We start from the raw sequence: 22,719 nt of genomic DNA, 5'->3' as shown, positions 1-22,719 counted from the left end.
TCATGAGTGGGCTGACGAGCCCCTTTGGGACCTTGGTTGGAGGGGCTGGTGGAGGGTTGGTGATTTGCATCCCCTCCAGATTTCTGTTCATAGGCAGCCAGTGGCGCTCCAACCAGACTGATAGGTCCGGGGACCTTGCTCAGTGGGAGCAGGGTCAGGAGGATTTGGTGGGAATTCTTGAAAGTGGGCCCATGGGTGCAGGCGCAGTTTGAGCACACCCAGCGTCGCAAGGGGTTGTAACCGCAGATACTCCCCTGGTATTCTCTCTCTGATGATGTGCTTTATATTTGGATTAGATTATACTTGCTGCACTGTCACCTCCTCAACTGAGTTCCGGCGAAGGCAAAACTTTGCATTTGTTCCTTGACCACGCAGTGACTCCCTGAAAATAGGCAGCACAAGACTACTGATGTTTCAGGGAGGGTGACATTCTGCAGTTCCCTGTCTTGCCTGCGACACTCGCTGGCTCCAGGGGTGGAAGGTGTAAGATGGTGTGAAAAGGAGGGGGTGAATGCCTGGTTTCACATAGGGAAGGAATATGTAATTTACTGTTTTCCTTTATTTGGATTAAGTTTCTTGAGTTTTGTGATTTTTGTTGTCAATACCAGTGTTCATCAATGGTCAAATTTGACTGTACAGCTACATTTTTGACTGATCTGACTTTGACAAAAGGACACCGATTTCTGTTGCTATTTTCATACAATAATATTTCTAGACTGCTCAAATAGACCCCCTCCAATATTTATCAAATCCGAGGACATTTATGGCTGCTTAGCACCTGGTTGCCATGTTAGACAGGGTGACACGTCTATTTTCGGTGCTCCCAGGCAGTGTCGACAGCCCCGTTATTTCAAAATAGACACATCCCTTCAGTTAGATTAAATATATGTGAGTGAGCACGCTTCTTTGGAAAGGATACATCTGCCCGTGCCAATCATATATGTTTGCACTCGCATTCTCTACCACAGGGGCACAACCCACCGAGCTATCTCATGGAGAACAGACCTTGTGCACAAACTCTTGAATGAGGAAGTTAACGAAATAGAGCTTTAGACAGGATCTTTCAAATACTGCGTCTTTTGTAACAATGGGACAGGAAGCAGCCTGTCCTCCTTCCAAGTTCTGCGGAAAGAAAAATTAGCTGTTACAATGACGCACAGAAAAATAAACGTTCAATACTGCTTCTTAATCGGCTAAGGTCCTGAGGCCCGCAGCCCCCTTTCTCCATGTTATAGTTTGGATATCGCAAATATTTTCATTCTCTGATTTCTTTCCAAGTGCCCACAATGCACCGCATTGACATTTGCTTTCTCCACATGTGGGGAAGGAAAATAAAGTGGCATTTGTACATGTGTCATGGTACAGAGTAGATCTCATGTCCTTTACCAAGGCTTTCTGAAATTATGTGTAGAACAAAGGGTACTGAGAAATGGCCAGCATGGCCATCGATGATACGATGCATTGAAGGGTTAAGGAAAACTCTTTTGGACTGGCTTTGAAATAATGATCATGGCCTGGCCACAGATTCTGGGCTATGCGCCAAGACTAAACCACACACTACAACAGTTTTCTGTGAGTATGAACAGAACTGGTTTAAAAAAAGAAATGTATTATTTGCAGCGGAGAATGGAAGGGAATGCAAATTCCTAAATGTATATTGATGGAATGACTTACAATTTATAGTTGTTTAGAGTTAATTTACAGGAGGCAACATTTGCTTAAAGGTCAGGTTACTCAATTGATGGGAGGTAGCCCTGCATAGCATCAATTTCAGGAGAACAGTCTATAGCAGAAATGTTAAAGACATGTAGAGCTGTTTCATTTTGGTAGATCATGTTCTTGCAGTGCATTGATAAATATTGTCAGTATTTCAAGTACTAGTCTTTAATGTATGCATTTAAACATATTGAGGGGGGATGATTAAATTCCCAGGATTGAAATGGCCAGGATCACACAATTTGGTCGGGTAAGGTAAATCCCAATACACAAAAGCACAATGTTTTGATTCTTCTCTTGCTTGTGAAGATAATATACTTTTTAGGTCCTTTCCTTCATTCCCCTACAGAGTGTAATGCTAGAGGTTTTCATCCTCTCATATCTGGATAGAAAGATCCACTGGTGCAAATATGTTCTATTATTCTGACAATCTGGCCCACACATTGCACCACTACTGATTTCTCACAGAATTATTCTCACCTAGCAATGGGTCATGGACAGGGAGTGTTTGGAAGAAAAAAAAAAAAAAAAGTACTGCATATGTGCTAGCTACAGATAATTATGCAAATGTTTAGCGTGATTTAAGAGGCACACCTTTCCACGATGGAGAAATGGCTCTAATTCTGGTTCATGCTTCAGCAACAACACAGGCTCACTGAAAATTCTTAAACAGTGGGCACGGCTAGAAAAGTACTGGAAGGGGACAAGATTATAAGGGTTGTACCTAATTGAATGGCGCAAGGAGAAGTACTATTTTATATATGCATCTAAAAGAATGAATATTAATGTTTTCATTTCTAGGTTCTTCAACGAAATATAACAAATTATATTGTAATGTGAATATGCTAAAATGCTTTTTTTTTAAAAGCAGTGTATTCGCAAGGGCCCACCAAGGATTCGGACACAGAGTTGTAATATTATGTTTATTAATTGATCTTTAGTAATGAATATATGCAAATACAGAAGGACAGTGTGCATTGAATAACTGTGCTTCATATTATGGTATTTCAAGGATACTGTATGCACACATTTAATATGTCTTTTAATATACAGGTGCAGTCTAGGGGTGTGTGTGAATAGGTGTCCTATAACATAACCACTTGTCCCTTTTGTGCCATGTAATGCGGTGACAAATTATGGCAGCAATATCATTATATAAGATGTCTAAAATAGCATTTCTGATTATACCAGGGCTCCTTCCATAGTAGGGTTTGAATGCTAACTATTACCTTATGCTGCCACGTTCCGCAGATCTACATACAGGGGCTGAAGGTAATGGTAAGGAAAAAGTTACAGGACGGAAATGCCGTTTGGAGTATGTGCAAAAATGCTTGCACGTTTTAAGGGTTTTCACCAGCTCTTCGCTGAAAAATGTTCCCATACTGAGACATGTTGGATTTTACTCCTGAAAGAGACAGACATAATACTTCTTCTGAGGTTGGATACAAGTGGAGGTGTAGATTTTTGCATGAGCAGAACTACACCTGCATATTTGCTCATGCTTAAATGCAGTTCACAGATATTTTCTAGGAGTACTGATTCTTGGCCTACTTCTGCAAGACCTGGTGAATTAACAACAGTTGTATATCTGCACTTAATGAAAGAACGTGGGTGGATTTTATTTCATAACTGGGCATCTAATTAGGTCTGGCATTACAATAAACAATCTGTGTTTATTAAAATGTTGTCTCTCCTTGAGGGGATTCCTCACATCCTTAGGCAAACGAATACAACATGCAATGTTGTTAAGTGACCTCCTCCAAGCATTACTAAGACCATCCAAAGAAGCCATCATAGAATGTGCTGCCCACACATCATCTAGAGAATATGTGTCAAAGGGCAATGCATTCATTGATAGAGAAGCAAAGAGGATAGCACTGACAGGCTGCCAGCTAGCAATGGTACGAATAGTGGGCAGCAACAGAGAGGTGGATGTTAGACAAGACTCATTACATTTTGACCCCATTCACATCCAGAAAAAAGTTGACATTGAGGAGATAGCCGAGTGAGCAAAAGGAGGGTGTGTGAAAACAGAGGAGGGATTATGGACTGGGCCCAATGGGAAAATCTGCCTGCCTTCATCAATGCTTCCTTCAATGGCACATCTCTTCCATGGCCCCTCACATGTGGGGAGAGACGGAATGATTAGACTGTTTTCACAATGCTGGTTTCATGGCAAGTTTCGTCACACACGGAGACAGAATGATTAGACTGTTTTCGCAATGCTGGTTTCATAGCAAGTTTCGTCACACAGCTTGGAGACTTTGCAGGCAGTGCACTATCTGTGCACAGTATGACACAGGAAAGAGTACCCGCACTGCACCTGGTCACTTCCCTCCACCCCAGGGACCGTTTGAAAGCCTACAAATGGATTTCATTGACATGCCACCCTCCCATAAGTTCAGGCATGTCTTGGTCATTTTCTGTATGTTTAGTAAGTGGATGGAGGCATACCCCACAAAGAACTGTGATGCATCAACAGTCGCTAAATGTCTCCTGAAGGAACTTATCCTAAGATTTGGGATCCCAACACTTCTGGACTCAGACAATGGGCCTGCGTTCATTTCCCAGGTAATAGGGGGACTATGCAAGGGTCTGGGGGTCACATAGAAACTACAGTGAAGTGGAGAGGCAAATCCGGGGTCTTGAAGAATAAGATACGGAAAATCTGCGCTCCTACAGAACTGTCATGGGTGGATGGACAACCAATAGCTCTGCTAGCAATGAGAAGTACGCCTGACAGGATAACAAAACTAAGTGCACATGAAGGGTTGTTTGGCAGACCCATGAACATTGCGGGTCATATGTCCACTGCGCCTCTGCCAATAGTAGACGATTTGCTTTTGTGTTACTGTAAGAAACTAACAGAGACTTTACGTTATCTTCACCGCCAGGTCCTGCAGGCTCTTCCAGAAGCAGCAACTCCACCACCACATGACCTGAAGCCTGGGGACCGGATTTGGATAAAGGCCCATACCCGGCGGAACTGTCTTCAGCCCAGGTGGAAGGGTCCTTTCACCGTCATCTTGACCACCGCGACCGCAGTGAAGTGCGAGGGATTGACTTCGTGGATCCACAGTTCTCACACCAAGCGGGCAGCGGACCAGGACGACGGACGGCAAGCTCCGGCAGCATCACCAGCAGCACCTGAGGCGGACCATAGGTACAACCCCCGATCCACCAGGAAGGACCAGCCCGACCAGCACGACAGAGGATAAGGAAGAAGAGATCTCCTGCTGGCTGCAGGCCAACCCTCCAACAGACCGACCAATGCAACTATCTGCTGTGCCGGGCAGACACATCCTCCAGATGACATCATAGAGACACCTGTCTCCTTCAAGTGCCTATTGTCTGTTATGTACTGGTAACCTCTGTCAGACCCAGCAAAGGCACCAACGTGTTTGATTTCAAATGGTGCTGGTGTCTGTATCAAATATATTTTAAATTAAGAACTGTGAGCACAACACGGACTAGTGAAGCACCAGAGGAACATTGAACTGTGAAAATAGACTATATTCAGCTACATGACTACCATTGCATCTGGACCACCTTTGATCACAACAAGGAGTTGACGGACTTGATATTGCAACAGCTTACATTTCCCACATTTGGCAGCCAAGCACCAACACAGGAACTGGCAAACACACGCCTTGACATCTTGGACAGTGTCATATCTGGCATACATCACATTGGCTGGGGGGCAATAATGGATGTTGTAACCACATTTTATTGATTGCTAATAAAATTGAGATATGCAGGTTGCACCACCTGCAGTACACAGGTGGAATACGATACGGGTGGTGGAAGAAAGGTTGTTATATATAACAATAAGGTCAGCAGTGGCAACGTTGTCACCAGGAGTAGAGGTAACAACTGTTCAGAGAGTAGCAGTGCCAAATCCCCCAATATTGAGCGGGCTGCTGACACTTATACTGAATGACCTTTCCTTCCCAATAGTTGGCTTCCTACCATCAGCCCAGGAGCTAGCAACAGCACGAACTGAAGTTTTACAAAGTATTATAATTGCCATAGAAAACAGTGGGTTTACATATTGTTACAGACGTCAATTGGGGCGAAAATAACGGCTTATTATTAATCCCATAAACGCTTTTAATATGCCTAGGCCAAGGACAAATGAGCGTAGATGGACATATATTCTGGCAGCTGTATTATCACAAGTACCTGGGATAGTTCTGACAACCATGTTTATAATGTTTGCAGAGGAGTTTGACATCCCATTTCTTCATGGCAAAGTGGGTGATGAGAATAATACAGTTATACAACATGAGGAGCGAAACATAGTTGTGCCAGACCAGATTGTGTTGGGGAAGAAGGAGGTTACAGAAGAGAATAACAGAGAATTGTGGGAAGAATATGATAACAATAAATATGTTGAAATGCTGAAATTATATGTACAGATCATGAACATTTCAGGATGCTATGTTTGTACCCACCTACCAACAGATACTCAACACAGCATGAGCTACATTGTACTACCAGTTTCCAAGTACATGGGTTGTATTCTGATGCATGAGTTACTCTCCACTGAACACAATATGTCAGTATTAGTTGCACCTCCCAACACTGGCCTCGCGGCAGCCCCAACACTGAATGTTTCCAATATAGAGAGTATCAGACAGGGTGCCAGAGAGCCTAAAAAGAAATGGGCACCATGCAGGAATATGCACCCTACAAGGTCAGACACTGAGATGCTTAGCACATTTAACAGGAGATCCAGGAACAGGGCTGAGGAGAGTGGCAATGACCTGAATGGCAACAAGGAGGTTAATATACCAAGGTTTAGGGTAGAAGAGCTGTCCCTAGCCCCATCCTGCATCCTATATGATGAAGGGATGCAGCGGGACAGAGCACCTAAATTACCTTCAGACATAACTATAGCACACAACTGCTCAACACAGCAGTCATGCATACCGTACCCTTGTGTGTTACAGGATCTGCTGCAGGGACAACAAGGATTGTTGGCATGTAAGGACAGGATAAACAAGATGAGGAGAATAATGGAACCTAGGAAGGTGAACCAGATTTTTGTGGGCAAAAGCAACTGCACACACATCACGAGACTGTCACGTATCAAGGACAGCAACACTGGGTCCTCACCTGGACTGGTGGGTTACAAGGGACTATTCTTTGTCTACGGACCATGGGCATACTTTTACCTGCCTCCAGGTTGGTACGGCCGTTGTTACCTTGCATCAATAATACCACGTATGGTCCACTTCTCAGACATGGCACAGGTCAAAAGTGCCGTTCTTATATACCTGACAACAGCAGAAACATAGATAGGGCAATCCATAACATAAAGGATGTTAGGGATGAGGAAGAGGGCTCATGGATCATAAAGGCTGTTATCATAATAGCAGCTGTGTTATTGACACTCTGCATTATGATACAGGTCTGCCCAGTCTGCTGCACATCCCTTGTCTCCTACTGCTTACGCTCTATGCACTGTGGCCATGAGCACAGCCATGAGCCAGAGCAACAGGCAGTGGCTGAGGTACCTGCCATGGATATGATTATGTTGGCACGCAGGGTATATTGATTTGGTATCAGATTTGGGAATGCTGAAGCCATCTTGGATTTTGATACCAAATGATTGTAGCTTCAGGCCCTCTTAACTTAGCCTTTGTCTGTAATCTCCATCTTGGATAGTTCAGACCCTTTCACAATCAGAGAAGTGCTGTCCTTGCATTTCTCTATGCCCAGACGAAATAAGTGACACACCGCTTGAAGTGACACACCGGTTGCACAATATAATTTTTAGCAAATAACAGATTTCGCAATATTACTCATCGCCTTGCTTATGTCGCAGTTTGTATGGAAATATACTAGGCCATGGCAGCTCGCATTTTGATTGACTGTCCCCAAAACTGCCCATTCTGATCACATGGTTAACTACAGTATGTGTGCATCAAATCTATCACACCTTACAAGGAGATATCTTGTTACAGATCCTGTCTATTGGCTGTGGGTTTCATGGTGCACTGTAGACTACGTATAATACTTCTTGCTACGTGTCATATGGGTGGTCTTGTGGTTTAAATCTATAAAGTATACCAGACTCAATAAATCTTTGGACATTCTAGCTTCTATGCTGACTGTCACCGTGTTGCACGTTAAATTGTATTTGTTGTGGCTAATAAATATACCATATTCTGAGCTGACAAATTCTGTGGTTGTGTCTGTGTTTCCTATCATTAATTATCCCTTGTATTTCAGACTCGCTTCCACAACGGCGTTCATTGAGATCTCACCAGCAAATCCAACTGGAAGTGAGATATGAGGAACAACAGGCACACAGGAACCATCTGATATGAACATTGCTAACGCGGCATCTGACGCTGACCGCGATGCTTCTCATCTGTGCACAATTGATCTGCTTGATGAAGTAGTTCCACTTTCACCTACTGTGGTAGATGATTTCTTTGCCAGCTTAGACGATTTGATGTTTTCTCCTGACACCGAGAATAACTTTTGAATTCTGCACACAGCGTTCCATGAACTCTAAATGTGGCCTTCACTTTTCATAATAATTATTCCAAGCTCTATTTTTCTACGGCTAATTTTGACTTTTTCCCAAAGAACTTAAAAGAATTTTTTTTGGGCACAAAGTAATCTGCTTAAAGTAGAACTATTCTTAGAGAACAAGAAATTCAACACTTCCTAGAGACAGTATTTGACCTTGTCCTCTGAAAATAACAATAACAGTTTATATGTTGTTGTTGTATGACTTTATTCGATACAAATATCATAAAAGTGTACACAATTCATTCATCAATTTAGAAAGACATCAATGTTATAAAAGGAAAGAGTATCGTTTAGCCATACATCCAGTACAATGGAATTAAAAACAGGGTATAGAAGATATAAAAAGTCTGTTAAAAAGTTGCACGAAATTTAAGAACAATTTATGTACAATAAAAACCACAACAATAAAAGGGACGTTGCTGGAGCTCCATAATCTACAAATTGTTCGCCCGGAGGAGCTTAGATCTAATTAGCCAGGCACATCCCAAATATTTTGCTGTCCCACAGATTAAACTGGGGACGGAGGTGTCCGTTGTGAGAATATGCAATGCCTCCCTGTAGTTCATAGACCCCAGATTGGAACACACAGGTTTCAGCCATCTTCTTCTCGCCTGTCTGTACACTGTACAGGCAAAGAGAAAATGGGGGATGGATTCCGTGGGAGAAGCACAGCCAGGGCACCCCCTTACCCACTCCCTCGTGTGTTTCCACCCCACTGTAAAGTCGTTCAGAGGGAGTGTGCCAGACCTCAACTTCAGATACAGTACCCTGTCTCTCGGGATTCAATAAAATCTACGAAGGGTTCCAATATGGGGGTAGGCTTGAAGTCTAGAAACTTCACCGTCAGAGAACCATGTTTCAAATTTCGTGAGACTTCGTTAGACACCCACTCCCAATAGGCCTTCTTGACTACTTGCTTTGGTGGCGAGGTCTGGCTTTCCCAGGCATCTGCTAGACCGATGGCCCCCACCAACTGTTTCAATTTGGATACCCAGGATATCTTATGGCCTGTATCAAGGCAGACCAATTCCGTCAGGCCGGAGGCATAGTTGCACAGTTCTGGGGTCCTTCTAAGGCGTACCCAGAATAGAAGAGGGCGCAACCTTGCTATGTCCCTTATTGAATGTTTCCCAAGGTCATGACGGAGAGGGACCAGAGGGGTCGATGGAGAAAGAGAGACCAGGTCCCTGTTAAACTTGTTCTCCGATCTCACTAGCTCTATGATGTTCTCAAAACCCCACAGTTCGGCCCCGTACAGGGACGAGGGCAAGGCTTTCCTCTCGTAGACCTTAATGGTGGGGGCGACAGGTTGGCTATGGGAGAGGCGCTGGTGTCTTGCAATAACCCCCGACACACGTTTGTGGTTTAGTAGCATCTTTGACAGATGGGAGTTCCATTTCATCAAGTTGTTGACCCGTACACCCAAATAGTCGAAAGCTTCGACTAATTCTAAAGGGGAGTCATCCAACTTAATGGTGTTTCTAAAACGCTTGGATGGGGCCAGAGCCATTAGCTTGGGTTTAGTTGTATTTATGCACAAGCCTCTGGATTCACAAAACTGGCTGAACCGATTCAACAGTTTTTGGAGACCCATCAGGCTTTTAGAGATCAGAAGGGTATCGTCTGCAAAGGGCAGCGTGGGCGATTTTTCCCCTGCAAGGGTTGGCGCATCTGCAGGGTGCTCCCTAAGGTGCTCCACCACCCCGTTGACAAAGAGGGAGAACAAAGTCGGGGCCAGAACACGTACCCCTCTCTCTACCACTACTCTCTCGGTCAGGTGTCCCTGTCGGCCCCACCTCACTCTAGCAAAGTTCCCCTCGTGAAGGCGTACAATCAGATCCAAGATCGGGGGGGGATGCCCAAGTCAGACAGAACCTGCCAGAGCCGGGCACGAGGGACCAGGTCGAAGGCTGTTCTTAAGTCAATAAATGCCAAATAAAGGCTGCCTTTCTCGATTGTTACAGATTTCCAGTAAATCATGAAAAATCTGAAGACCTGGTCCATCGTGCCCACCCCCTGCCTGGAAATGAGACAGAACCTCATCCTCGTCTATCCATGCCTCAATCTCGTATGGAGGACCCTGCCAACCACTTTCTGCACTATGTCGATTAAGCTAATCGGCCTGTAGTTGGCAGGATCCTCCCTGTCCCCCTTCTTGTAAATCGTCACCACCTCGGCACCCTTCCAGGAAACTGGAACAGGATGGCCGCCCCCGATGCGATTCAGAACCCGGAGGATGAAGAGGGCCCAAAGCTCTCCATCATGGCGTATTAGGTCGCCAGGAAGGCCATCTGGGCCCGCCGCCTTACCCGGCACGATGCTTGCAATAGCCGATTGTACCTCCTCGAGCCCAAATACATCCCCCCAATCAGGAATCCCAAAGGTGACCAGCCGTGGCCCCTGTTCTGGTGGTAAGTTCCCCCCTTCCCGAATACAAGCCATGGAAGTGGTCAAACCATTGGCGACCTGTGATATGGTTTGGGATTGGGTGATCTCCCTTCCTTGTGCTGATGTTGATAAGCTCCCAGAATGATGTAGAGTCCTTCAACTGGGCAGCAGATTTGAGCTCCTGCCAGTGCGTTTCTTCCCACGCCCGCTTAGCTTTGTTTATGGTCTTATAGTAGATCTTTCTCGCTAGGGTTATTTTTATCTGATCTTTTGCTCTAAGGGCTAGCGATAGGTCCTGTCTCCTTTCCCAACATAAGGCAGTATACCACAGATTTGTTGCTTGTGTGGAGTTGTCACAGAGTAAAGGTACACTAACCTCAATGGCCGGATACAACAGGAGCGATGCTAGAATACCAATCCCCCTACTCTGGCAACACCTGCGAGTCTATTCATAGAACTCTACAGATAGATACCGTAGCCGGGGAAAGGGTAAAAAGGCACAAAGGAAACAAAAACGTTGGTGCAGTAAATCAAGAAGGCGTGCAATACAGGGGAGATAGCAATCTTCGCTTTTCTAGGCGCCCTTGACTTCCTGCTTATGAAACAAACAAACAAATAATGAATGACCCCTCCCTTCCCTTATGAAGGAAATATCAATGTAGTAGGAAACCTCTAACCACACTTACATAATATACTGCCCCACTCACTCCAAGCAAAAACAATGCAAAATAGAAAAAATAAAGAAAAGAAAAAACAAGAGGGACTAATAGTCTTTCATATTCCAGGAATCATCCAGGAATCAACAGCTTGACCTTTCCACAGTTTATCCAAAACAAGAAGGACAAGGAAATAGTACTTAGCTGCCCTTTTAAAGCGATAATACATGCAGGTGAAGGTCAGTAATCCAAACCGGCAATCCTGCACCGCTCCTTTCTCCAGAAACGGCAATAACGAGGAGATGTCTATAGTTGTCTGTCATTACTTCATGCTTGACAAACCAGCGAATCCTTTCCGCAGATATCCATATGGGCAAATAAATATTCCTTTGTTAGATTAAGTTTTTCCTCGTAGAGCACAAAAACAGTACCAAATCCAGTTACAGTTCCCAATGCGCATCCGCGCTACTCCAAATGCCGAGGCTCACTTCAAACGGCAAACAAATTTGAATGCGCTCCAGCGCTTAATCCAAAGACGAGACACATGTCTTTTTACAGCGGACCACAAACACGCTCAGCGCTATCAGAAAAAAGTCTCGAACAATAAACATGGCATCCTGGGGATGAACAAACAAAACTCGGCAAACAGGGGAAATCCAGGAAGTCCTCAGGTGACAAGCACCGGGGAAGGGGAGGAACAGGTTTAGATAGGAAAAGTAGGAGAAAAGGGAAGTAGGACAAAACTGCAGGCATTCTGGGAGATGTAGTTGTGCACTTGCCCTAGCTACTTCTATGGTGTAATCGTGACGGAACCCCCTCTCTATGTCCGACGTCTCGGCGGACCACCAGGCTTGCCAGGATGCAAAGCGTGAAAACGTCTTAGGAGACGTGGACAATGCAGATTACTCAAGGGCTCCCATGTGCGTTCCTCGGGGCCATAGCCCTTCCATCCCACGAGATACTGTAGCCCAGCTCTCACTCTCCTAGAATCTAAGATTGCCTCAACCTCATATTCATCCTCACCATCCACTTCTATAGGGACAGGTTTCACAAGCACTCTAGACCCGGGGAGGCATGGCTTGAGAAGGGATACATGGAACACTGGATGTATCCGCCAAAGGGAAGGAATCTTTAACTCCATAGCAACAGGGTTGATAATCCTAACAATGGGATAGGGGACCCACAAATTTAGGCTGAAGACGTGTATTCCCCTTAATCCTCAAATGTTTGGTACACAACCAAACCCTGTCTCCCAACTGGTAAAGCGGCTCTGGAATTCTCTTCCTATCGGCATTAACTTTGTCCCTTGCCCTGGCTGCTTCCAAGTGCGCTTTGGCTTCCGTTAAAACCTGTTTTAAGTGTGCATGATGTTCTTGGATAGTGGGATTAACCGAAGTTCCAGGTAATTCCAGTGGCATCATGTTAGGATGATAACCATTGATGCAAAAGAATGGGGAACAACCTAGTGACGAGTACTCAGCGTTATTATATGCAAACTCTGCAGTCCATAGTAATGTTCTCCATTCTTCGCCATGTTGCAAGGTAAAACATCTCAGATATTGCTCTAGGGTTTGGTTTAACCTCTCTGTTTTCCCATCGGTCTGAGGGTGATAGCTGGTCGAGAGTTTAGCATCTATTTTCATATGGTGCACAAGGCCTTCCAAAATTTAGACGTGAACTGGGATCCCCTATCTGTGATGATAATGGAAGGAATACCGTGTAGTCTCACTATGTTCTGTAACACTAACATAGCTAATTCACCTGAAGTGGGGAGTTTCTGTAGCGCTATAAAATGACCCATTTTAGTCATATGGTCCACCACCACCAGAATTGTAGTATTACCAAGGCTGAGAGGCATTTCGACTATGAAGTCCATAGAAATGGTATGCCACGGAGCAGGAGGAGTGGGTATAGGCCTGAGTAGACCACTAGGCCTTTGATGTGAAGTCTTAGCTTGAGTACAAACAGAACATTCCGAAACGTACTTTTCAGTGTCTTTTCTCATAGAGTCCCACCAGAAATACCTTGACAATGTTTGTAACGTTTTCTGTTGTCCCAAATGCCCACCCAGGACTGAGTCATGAGTCCATTCAAGAACCTGCCATTGTAGCACCCCATTCGGCACATAAAGCTGTTTATCATAAAACAACAAGCTGTCCTTGCTTGAATGATGAGCGGGATCCAAAGCAATCCATGTGTCGGTGTCCTGCAATTCCAGCTGTGTCTTCACTGCATCCTGAAAATCAGTGCTCGAGATAACTGCCACTGGATCTCTCAGAAAAGATGACTCCGGCAATATAGAGGGGGGTTCCTGGATAACTGTAGTCCTTTTCACTGCAATTGAGGGATTCCGGGATAATGCATCAGCCTTGCCGTTTTGAGGCCCTGGTCGATATTTAATCAAGAAATCATAGTCGGAGGGAGGAGCCAAGATGGCGATCGGAGCGGACCTGTAGGCTCCCGGCTCCGCCGGTCCGTTTTTGCCGTGCCGACATCCTGATCACAATCCTGGCACACTCGACGGCAGACTGTGTGCGAAACGGCGCTGATCACGGCGGTGTTCTCCCGGACCCTGGACCTGCCCGGCAGCCGAAGAAATCTGCCTCCTAGCTCCCGGCCCTGGACCCCGCTTCCGTGGGCTCCTCCTTCCGTGCCTCCTGAGCCTGATGCCGGCCGGAGTGCTCCGCCGGCGCAGACTGTAGTGGAACCGGCGTTGCCCCTGCGAGGCGCTGCCCGAGCATAGTCACCTGGGATGGCGCGACGTGGGCAGAGAGAGGGCAGTGTTTACGGAGCCGTGGACCCCCATCATAGCGGAGCCTTTGTTTGAGGCGCCAGGTACGAGGAGAGGACGGTCCGGCCATTTTGAGTCGCACTTCGTTTGTTGACCCCATGCCTCGCTGCCCGGGACTGCCAAGTGGCATCTAGTTGACACGCATTGTCTTGGGGCACGGAGCGTAATACTCAGTCAGCGGTAACGAGGGGGTGCGCTGGCGCTCTCCTGCAACCGGTGCCCGTCGTGGAACCTGGTCGAGATGGCTCGGTGCGCCGCCATGTCTTGTGGGGAACTGAGCCCTTCCAAGCCAGAGACCAGTGCCGCCCTGGCTATAGGGGAACCCGAGATTCTGAAGATCCCCCGGGGACACAAGACCCAGGGACTACAGCCTGTGATTTCTCTCGGCGCTGTCCTGTCAGCCCTGCGCGACCTCCGCTCAGAAGTGCAACACTGCTACCGAGAACTGGGGGAAAAGCTGGACCGCATGACATCTACGTTGGGCTGGGGCACCGATGCCTCGGAATTGCACAGCTGCCGACTGCCATTGCCTACGACGAGTGGGGCGCCGACGATCTCTCCTGCGTGCTGCACATCTGAGCTCCCTGACTATCTCGCAGACGCCCAGGATTACCAGCCTGATGACTCCCCTCGGAACACTTTGTTTCCCCTCCAGGAGATGTGTGCAACATTGTGGCCAGACTCTCTATTGTGGATGCCCCGAGAACTGTTTGCAGCGTCGTGGCTGCCTTCTCTTCCTGCGCGGCACCTCTTGCCTATCCTGATTAAACTATTGTGTACTCCTGGTGTACTTATGGAACGTTCTGCTGCACTCGACGGACTTCCTGCTGTCTCATCGTGGCCATTTTGTGCTCCCTTTCTGTTGTCCTCTGTCCTCTCGCCATTTTGCTCCTTTGTTCTGTGGTGGGCGGGCCTCTCTTGGGCAACGCGACTGAGTGAATATCCGCGTTCGGGTCAGGGCTAGGCTGCTTTTCCTGACGTTGGCTGCTGGGCTGGTGGGCCGGGATTTGGGACTGTATTTTGTGTCCAGTTTACGTGATCGCTATTGATTAATGCTTCGCTCCTATAATGCCTTAATGCTTGCCGTTTATCCTGACCTTGGGGTGGAGGATATATTACAACTGGTGGGGACCGGGTTGCCTGGAATTGAACCTCCTCCCTCCCTCTCTTTTTGTCTTTGAGAGTTGAAGATTAGGGTGTCCTTCTCTCCCTCTCTATATCACATGGTACGTTTTGTTTCTTTTTTCTTTTCTTCTCTTCCTTTCTCTCTCTTCCTTTCTTCTCGCTATATTTCGGGTTTATTGGGCGACAGACACACTGCTGGGGGGGGGGGCAGGCCGTAGCCTCCGCATGCGTGTAGGGTGGGGGGTTAGTAGTTAGAACTTAGTCATTATTTCTATGGTGCCTTCTTTTATTCCTATTTTTTATTTTTACTTTCGGTCTGGGTCCATGTCTAGTTTTACTAGGGGTTAGGTGGCGGCAGGGTTCGGGTGGCGCACGAGAGGGGTCTTCTATCTGACTCTGAGGATGGTTGCCTTACTGCCCGGGGGGAACTCACTGGTTGGCGGTCATATCCTGCACATACGTTTGGAACTATGGTTTTGCTCCTCCCGCATGGATCCTTCTTTCTTTCTTTTCAAAAGACTTGGTGCAGTACGACTTGTTGCAATGCTTGCTTAAAAAACCTTTTAAAATTAACCTTCATTGATTCTGAGACATGGTACTATGATGAATACAGTGTAACTGAATGATCGCCTAAAAGTGGGTAATGCTATGTCGCCGTAACGCTGCATTGGTGCTCAACTGTGTTCGTGGCCGGCCGGTAGGTTGTAGGCCCGTATTTGTCCTGCTTTAATGCACAATAAAGGTTTTCAAAAATTTAAAAAAAAAAAAAAGAAATCATAGTCGGCAAAAAACAACGACCACCGCAGTTGTCTCGGTGTCAACGCTCTGGCACTTTTCAGATAGAGTAGATTTCTATGATCTGTATAGATCTCTACCATATGTCTGGCCCCCATTAAATGATGTCTCCATTCTTCACAGCCTTTCTTTATAGCCAATAGCTCCTTATCGGTGATGCTATAGTTGACTTCGCTGGAGGTCAGTTTTTTGGAAAAGAATGCTACCGGGTGAAGTTGTCCCGTGTCTGGGTGCCTTTGGGACAATATGCCTCCCACAGCATAGTACGACGCATCAGTTTCCATCAGAAACGGTTGACTTACATCCGGATGCCGTAAAATGGGAGCACTCATGAATCTTGCTTTCAAGACTTGAAATGCTTGTTCCGCTAACTCATTCCACCGAAAAGTAGCTCCTTTTCGTAGCAGAAGCGTCAAAGGCTGGATGATTGTAGAGAGACCATGGATGAATCTCCTATAAAAATTTGCAAAACCAAGGAAACTCTGAAGAGATTTCACACAAGAAGGGGATTCCCACTCCACAATCGCTTGAATTTTCTTCTGATCCATGCACAACCCTTGAGGACCAATTACATACCCAAGAAAGTCAACCTCAGAGGTATGGAACAAACATTTATCCATTTTGGCGTACAGGGCATGTTGTTGTAGCCGTTCCAGTACCGCCCTCACATGAGCATGATGTTCTCTCATGGTTTTTGAGTATATTAGGATATCGTCTATATAGACTATGCATGACACGTCCAATAGTCCACGTAAGACATCATCCATAAAATACTGGAAGGCGGCAGGGGCGTTGCAAAGACCGAATGGCATCACAAGATATTCGAACAGCCCAAATTTCGTACGGAACGCAGTCTTCCATTCGTCCCCTTTTTTTACCCGGACGAGATGGTATGCGCCTCTAAGGTCCAACTTGGTAAATATCTTGGCTCCTTTCAGCTGATCCAATAGGACTGGAATTAAGGGCAAGGGATACCTGTTCTTCCTGGTCACCCTATTGATAGCACGATAATCGATACACTTTCTCAATCCTCCTTCACATTTCGGGATGAAAAACAAAGGCGAAGAAGCAGGGGAGGATGAAGGTCGAATAAACCCAGTTTTCAGCATCTTCTCCAAATATTGCTGTAGATAGGTGTTCTCAGTCTCTGTTAGACCATATATTCTACTGCAAGGAATACTAGAACCTGGTTCAATGTCTATCACGCAATCATAATCCCGATGCGGAGGTAACCGACTAGCTTCTTGTTCACAAAACACGTTCTGGTACTGGCGATATTCCTCAGGCAGTGTAGAAGTAACACAAACACTGGGAGTACAACAAGCACTAGCCAGTAACTTCGCTGGGCTGTCTTCTTGGGCTTTTTCCTGTGAGTGATCTTGATTACAATGTTCCACACAATACGATGAAGTCAACTCGAAGGTACGATCTGCCCATTTCACCAATGGATCATGCAGCGTAAGCCATGGCATTCCTAATATAAGTTGGAATGTAGGAGCATTGATTAAATCGAATTGAATGTATTCACAATGATTTATTCCGTTTTTCATCAGTATAAGAAGTGTATGGAAAGTCAAAGGCACAACGTCAGATCTGTTCCATCTACAGCTTTCACAGGTTCAGGTATAGCCTTCTGAATACATGGTACCCCAATTTGTTGGGCATATTTACGATCCATGAAATTGCCAGTAGCACCTGAATCCAATAAAGCGTGTACAAGCACAGGATCAACAGCAGCCCATTCCAAAGTCACACAAACGTTCATATGGGGTGCCGTATTTTGCATCGTGTTTGCCAAGGAAGGGAAGACCTCTTTATCATGTACACTCAAACAAGGGGTCTCCAACTTGTCTGAGCATTCTCGTTTCCCGACATCTCTGGTAGACGTTCCACAACCGACACCTTGTTAGATTCCTTCCCTTCCTTATACCTGGCACTTGTTTTGATCTTACAGTCCTTAATAAAGTGCCCTGATGTTCCGCAATACATACACAACTGATGTAAGCGTCTTCGGTTCCGTTCTTCTATACTCAATGGGCCACGTATCCCACTGATCTGCATGGGTTCAATTCCATCACTGGCTTGGGGTGTTTCTATGGCTGCTGGTTTAGGTCTGGGAAGAAAGAACTTGCCTTCATAACGCTGTTTATCCCCCTTCCGATCTTGTAGGCGGTGATCCAGCTGAACAGTGAGGTCTATTAATTCCTCGCATGTGGTGGGCATATGTACTACTTGAGCAAGGACGTCTTTCATCTCGCCTCTCAAAACTTGGTAATGCAACGAGACTCTCTTCTCTATTGGCCACTATGTTTCAACCACCAATCTATTAAAGTTGGTAATATATGATAATAAATCTAGAAAGCCTTGTCTCAAAGTAATCAATTCTCTATCCAATGACAGGAGATGGGCTCTCCTGTCAAACAGTTTGCACATTTCATCGCAAAAAGCTTTGAAATTATTTAGGACCGGATCATCCCTCTCAATTAACGTAAATGACCAACTAGCCGCATTCCCCCCTAGATACGACATCATAAACACTGTTTTAGTTTGGTCATCAGGAAAGACAGCAGCTTTACACATAAAGTGTAACTTACACTGTCCCAGAAAAATACCAAACTTTTTTGGATTCCCCAAGGAGCCTCTCAGGGGGTGCTAAAGGCAGTGTATGGGGCTGAATCACTTGAACCACAGATGTACTCGCTGCGCCGTCCTGTGCAGGAGAACCAGCAGAGGAAGGAGGAGGGGGTAAGGTCCAATTCCTAATATACGGTTGCCCTCCACCACTAGTAGGCACTGTGCGAGACATACCAGCTATCTCATTCCTCATAATCCCCATCTCATTTCTCATCTCATGATTTTCCCTTCGGACTGCATCTACCTCAACTCTCAAGGCTGTCATGGTTTCTAGCAATGCAGTAAGCACTGCGTTCGTATCCATCGCTCAAGTTGTAAGTCAGCTTGGGCTTGTCACTCTGTCACAGAGTAAAGGTACACTAACCTCAATGGCCGGATACAACAGGAGCGATGCTAGAATACCAATCCCCCTAGTCTGGCAACACCTGCGAGTCTATTCATAGAACTCTACAGATAGATACCATAGCCGGGGAAAGGGCAAAAAGGGACAAAGGAAACAAAAATGTTGGTGCAGTAAATCAAGAAGGCGTGCAATACAGGGGAGATAGCAATCTTCGCTTTTCTAGGCGCCCTTGACTTCCTGCATATGAAACAAACAATCAAATAATGAATGACCCCTCCCTTCCCTTATGAAGGACATATCAATGTAGTAGGAAACCTCTAACCACACTTACATAATATACTGCCCCACTCGCTCCAAGCAAAAACAATGCAAAATAGAAAAAATAAAGAAAAGAAAAAACAAGAGGGACTAATAGTCTTTCATATTCCAGGAATCATCCAGGAATCAACAGCTTGCTTTTTCACAGTTTATCCAAAACAAGAAGGACAAGGAAATAGTACTTAGCTGCCCTTTTAAAGCGATAATACATGCAGGTGAAGGTCAGTAATCCAAACCGGCAATCCTGCACCGCTCCTTTCTCCAGAAACGGCAATACCGAGGGGACGTCTATAGTTGTCTGTCATTACTTCATGCTTGACAAACCAGCGAATCCTTTCTGCAGATATCCATACGGGCAAATAAATATTCCTTTGTTAGATAAAGTTTTTCCTCGTAGAGCACAAAAACAGTACCAAATCCAGTTACAGTTCCCAATGCGCATCCGCGCTACTCCAAATGTCGAGGCTCACTTCAAACGGCAAACAAATTCGAACGCGTTCCAGCACTTAATCCAAAGACGAGATACATGTCTTTTTACAGCGGACCACAAACCCGCTCAGCGCTATCAGAAAAAAGTCTCGAACAATAAACATGGGATCCTGGGGATGAACAAACAAAACTCGGCAAACAGGGGAAATCCAGGAAGTCCTCAGGTGACAAGCACCGGGGAAGGGGAGGAACAGGTTTAGATAGGAAAAGTAGGAGAAAAGGGAAGTAGGACAAAAATGCAGGCATTCTGGGAGATGTAGTTGTGAACTTGCCCTAGCTACTTCTATGGTGTAATCGTGACAGTAGTGCGGTTTGCGACCCCCATTATCCTTAATATGGAAAAACTCCCCTATCTTTCCCGTGGTCTCCTGGTATATCTCAATGAATTTGAAATCCAGTGGGGCCATTGGAGTAGGGCTAGATAGTGAATCAAGCTCGAGAATCTTCAGCTCCAGTAAATCCCTAATGCTTTCCAGGGTCTGGCCCTGCTTAGCGACCATGTGCCACCTCAGGCGGCGATTACAATTAGATGGTTGTACCTCCCTAGTCGACAGCAGCGGAGTTAAGCCCATGGCAATGAATGTGGTGTCTATTGCTCGGATGAGTTGCATGGACAGGGGATTGTGATCACTGTCTAGACTCGGGATGACCTCCATATCAATAAGGTCGGCCCATTGACCCACATCTAACAAAATATAGTCGATACGGGAGGGGGAGCTAATCCTGTTGAATGTGTGAGCCCCACTAGGGTCAGAGCGAGTCCTGCCATTGGCTGCTCTTAAGTTATGCTCTAGGGCCAGAGCATTAATTTGTATAGCTCTTTTGGACCATTTCTTTATTGGGGCTAAATTAAGTGTTGGAATAGCCTATTTAGAATCCACGTTCCTGGTGCCCAAGATGTCTTCTTCACTCAGGGGTTCGAAGGTGCAGTTAAAGCCTCCTGCAACAATGATCCCTGCCTTTTTAAAGATAGCTGACAGCTCTGAATCGAGGACCGATAGGGTGGATGTCGCTTCGACACCTAGAGACCCTCTAACATAAATATTGAAGATCTCCAGGTGGGAAGCGTCTTTAGCCCCTCCAATGGACAAGTGCAGAATGTCCTGGGAAGGAGGGTTGCGGTTGGATATCGACCAGTTCAGTCCGATACTAACCCAGATCAGGAGCCCCCCGAAGGCCGTCCTCAAATTTCAAATTTATTTTATTTGTTTGATTAATTAAAATCTTACAAAAAACAATTAAAACATTTACCGATATAAAATGCTAAACTAATCCATATGTTCAAATAATTTTCATGTCTTAGATATATATCGTAGACATTAGATAATATAATAGACGATCATTTAAAATTATTTTTTGGAGTTGCTTTCAGTAGGTTCGTATTCACACAGCCCATAATTTAATCAAGCACATGCTTCCAACTTTTTTTGAACCATATTAAGGAATTTGACGAAAGCTGTATTAATTGGTAGGTCTTCTGGATTTAGACTTGCCATTATAGCCTACCTACAAGTCCTTACACCACGTTCATTAAACAGTTTCTTAAGTTTACTTTTTCTTTCGAATTCCAGATCCGGAAAAAGACACAATAAGTGTAAGATGGCTTCTTGTCCTGATTTACATAGCCTACATAGGCAGTTATCATTTGTTCGTTTCCATGGTGCCAGGTGGCATAAGCCTGGAAGATAGCCAAACTGTAGTGTAGTTCCTAGTTTCCCACTAGGCCCTGCGCATTGGAATAACATAAACAGTAGTATCGACGTGGAACTGCGGATATTCCAGGCCTCCACTGACTATGCTAAACTTAATTGGGTTGTGTTACCAACTAGCTCAGAGGTCACTGGAAACTTTCTTCTCTGCATAGGAAGTGATCAGCTTCCTTGGCACAGACAAGAAGGGATTCAGCTTTCCAACAACCGTGCAACATGACAACTTTGCTCCTCAGATCAAGAGTCAATCTCTAGGGTCGTGTGTAACAATAGACATAGATTTCACTCAGTCAGTCTAGTGCAGTTTACTTTCACGAGATGTAGAGAATAGAGAGACGGGCGTTTGTCAATAAAGGGTTAACATTTATTGAACAGTCTTTCTTCTCGTACAAGAGAAATGTATTGCCACAATTGCAATAATTGTTATTATAAAAAGTACATACAGTAAGATAAGTATTGCGAAATAGAACTGTAAAAGCATTGATATGGTTTCTTAGCCATACAATGGTTTAAAAGTAATAAAACATATATACAGTCATATATACATTAGGCTAACATACTCAACTGGTGCTTCTAACTAAGCCTACCCCAGTGTGCCTGACCTAAGCCTAACACGTGAGAAGGGGAGTAAGTAAGTAGCTTTAAGTTAAGTTGGTTTTGCCAAGGTTTGTTTCAAGAATTCTCGTCTAAGGGTTTAGTCAACACCATACCTCTGAATAGAATGATGGAGGATTGGTATCTCCTTCAGGGGTCTCTCTCGATATCCCAGTCACCCGCGAGGGTAAACCGGAAGCGCCGGGACTGGATTTCTCTGCACGAGAAAGGCAGCGGCTTCTCTCAGCGCGTCGAGGAAGGAGGGGGGACAGCGTCCGCGGGCAGCTGGAATCTGCTGGATGTCTTCGCAGAGGGACGGCTGTTCAGCTCCTTAAGCGTACTGCACCATAGTTCGCGCTGTAGCGGCGATAATGGTAATCAGCAGCTTCACCACCACAGGATAGCAGGCTGCAGCGACAGAGTGCTAGATTTACCAACACAGGGTCATGCAGGCAGCTGGCATCAGCAACAGGCAACGAACATTGCTTAAGGCAACGTTGGTAATATTTATACCTGACAGGTGCCGGGTTTGACGCAAGTTTGCTGGACATAAGACGTCAATTAAAGATGTCACTAGGAAGTGATAGTTATCAGTTGCTCATTAGAGTTCCATTA

The sequence above is a fragment of the Lissotriton vulgaris genome, chromosome 9 (genome assembly GCF_964263255.1).
Source record: "Lissotriton vulgaris chromosome 9, aLisVul1.2, whole genome shotgun sequence".
NCBI lineage: Eukaryota > Metazoa > Chordata > Amphibia > Caudata > Salamandridae > Lissotriton > Lissotriton vulgaris.
Note: the sequence above shows the minus strand (reverse complement) of the source record.